The sequence below is a fragment of the Octodon degus genome, unplaced genomic scaffold (genome assembly GCF_000260255.1).
Source record: "Octodon degus isolate 3935 unplaced genomic scaffold, OctDeg1.0 scaffold00014, whole genome shotgun sequence".
In the NCBI taxonomy this organism is placed as follows: domain Eukaryota; kingdom Metazoa; phylum Chordata; class Mammalia; order Rodentia; family Octodontidae; genus Octodon; species Octodon degus.
Genome location: NW_004524590.1, coordinates 492,532 through 495,673, shown reverse-complemented (window position 1 = coordinate 495,673; position 3,142 = coordinate 492,532).

The following is a 3,142-nucleotide window of genomic DNA, read 5'->3' as shown; positions in this document are numbered from 1 at the left end:
GATGAATGTCCATTTTGTATCTGTGTATTCAAAGTGGTTAGGATAGATATATAGTTGCATTCTGTTAATGAATAGAATGATTTGTTGTAATGGTGTTTGTAAATAGGATCACAAGTCTGCATCTTGTACAGCAATTAACCACTAAGAAGAATATATGCAGTGTGTTATTTGCTGAATCTGTACTTTCGATTGGATTTGAAACTGTCTCATTGCTATCTGTTTATTAAGAAAATTTTGAAAAAAAATAAAAAGAACCCAATAGAAATTAGAAGAACAATCATCTTAGCTAGCCTGTGTATATAGATACATAAATTTCCCCCTCTTTTTGTACCTTTTCTCCTTTCTTCATATAATGTTTATTCCTTATGCTGTTTCTGTCCTTTTTACTATAGCTATTGTAACTTTCATATTTTAATTATCATTCAGATTCTTACACTAGGGAGACAATAAGGTGTTTACCCATGCAGACTTGATTTATTTCACTTACGAGTGTAGCCTCTAGTTGCATCCATTTACCTATAAAAGCATCATGCTTATCTTTCTTTATAGTTTAGTAATACTCTATTATATAAAAATACTGCAACTTTTTTATTCATTCCTCATTTGATGGGCATTTGAGTTGTTTTCAATGTTTACCTATGAGAAATTGTGCAGTTTAAAGAAAGGTGCATGTATATCACCATGATATGATTTTTTTTCTTTTGTCTAGGAATTTTTATTTATTTTATTTTTTAAAATTTTTTTCCATAATTTGATTGATAAACAAATAGCAATGAGACAGTTTCAAATCAAATTGGTAGGAAAGTTTCAATAATTAACACATTGCAAACATTCTTCCTAGTGGTTAATTGCTGTACAAGATGTGGACATGATATCTATTTACAAACACCATTAGAACAAATCCGTCTATTCATTAAGAGGCTGTAACTATATATCTATCTTAACCACTTTGAATACACAGATACAAAATGGACATTCATCTGATACCCTTTTTTGTTAAGTTCTGTTATTTAAATATTATAGGTATGTAAACTCAGCAAAATATTCTAAAATAGTCCAGTAGCCCATAATAGTATTGGGTCTTCTGATGTCAGAAATTGTTGACCTGAGTCCCCTACAGCTCAACATAACAGCATGGCTTTACTTCTTATATTTCATCTTTATACTTTTCTGCTGGATGGTTAAGACTAAAGTAAAGCAGGACCTATGCAACAAGAGTTGTAGCTTTTGGGTCTGGTAAGATCAGTGAAATCCCCTCATAATTTATCCTGAGATCCTGTACCTCAGATTGTAGAACATTTGTCAGTTTCAGCCATGTGGATTAGTCACAGCCATTGCTTGGCCAATGTGCTCTCTGTGTAAGCCTGAGAGAATGATTTCTTTCCATGTGATTCTCCTTAAGCACACTCTACATCATCGATCACTTTCCTCTTTGGCCCCCAAATCTGCTTGATCAGAAAATTTGGGACACTACTGAGTTACATGACGTTACAGTACAAGTTCTCATATGTCCTGAATCTTAATTGATCTTGGAAGCCCAGGGCCAAAAAGTTGGCTTTCCTTCGAGCCCTCTTTTTTCTCTAATTTTGCTCTGCAAACTTAGATTGTTTACCATCCAGAAGACAAGTTTATTGTTATTACCATATAACTTAGGCTGTTAACCTTAATATACTATCTGTCTGCATATCAAACATTTTAGGCTTAACATGAAACAGGTATTTTTCCTCAAGTATTGATATATTGAACTTTAAGTCCCTATAAATATGATAAAAAACATTTAAAGATTAGAATATATTTTAAAAATAGGCATAAATAATTATATACTTCTTATGTTTACACATAAGTCCAAAAATCTCACCATATACACATGATATGATGTTTTCTGTTCTCCTGCAAATGTACCAAGGAGGGTAATAGCTTACTTTAATTCGACTTCTAATTCTAATTTTTTGATGACTTTCCACAATCATTTCCACAGAGGTCATGCCAGTATATACTCACATCAACATTGAAGAAGAGTTCCTTTTTCCTCACAGCCTCTCCAGCATTTGTTATTAAGTGATTTCTTTGAGATAGCCATTCTTTCTGGGATGAGATGGAATGTTGGTATTGCTCTAATTTGCCTTTCTTGAATGAACAGTGCTGTGGAACATTTTTTCATGTGTTTATCTGTCATTTGCATTTGTTCTTCTGAGAAATGTGCATTCATCTCAAATGCCAATTTTTGAATTGGGTCTTTGAATTTTGGGGTCCTGAATTTCTTTAGTTTTTCATATATTCTACATGAAAGTCTCTTATCTGAGTGAATGATAGTTAAGAATTTTTCTCAATTTTTCGGTGTTCTTTGGACTCTGTTGGTGATTTTCTTTTGATGTGCAGAAATTTTTCAGTAATATGGAGTCCCAGTTGTTAGTTCTTTGAAGGTCTTCCCATGCAGTTTGGTTTTGGATCATGAACTGTGTACCTACTCCTATGTCGTTAAGATTTTTACCTACTTTCTCTTTAAGTAGACTTAGTGTTTCGGTTTCAATATTTAGATCTGTAATCCATTTGACTTTAGTTTAGTGCATGGTAATAGACCTGGATCTAGTTTTAGTTTTCAACAGTGGAAATCCATTTTTCCAACACCATTTGTGAAAAAGGATATCTTTCTTCCAGTGAGCATCTTTGGCCTCTTTGTCAAAGATAAAGTGGCTGAGTGTACTTGTAGTTGTGTCTGCACCTTCTAATCTGTTCCATTAATCCTTACCAATGCTTTTGATTTTTGGGTGTTAACTTTGTATTCTGATATGTTACTGAAGCTCTTTGTTAATCCTCGGTGTCTCTTGATGGAGTCTTTTTGGGTCTTCCATATAGTGTATCATGCCATCTGTGAGTAATAAAATTTTACTCTCTCCTTTACAATCCTTGTTCCTTTTGTTTATCTGTCTTGTCTAATGCCTCTGGCTAATGTTTCCAGAACTATATTGAATGGGAAAGGGAACAGTGAACATTCTTGCCTTGTGCCTGATTTCAGAGTTAATTTGTCCATTTAGAATGTTGTTGTCTGGGCTGGGGAGATGGCTCAGTGGAATAAGCACTTCCCTGGCAAGTGTAAGGGCCTGAGTTCAATCCCAGGTTCCACCATAAATAAATAAATAAA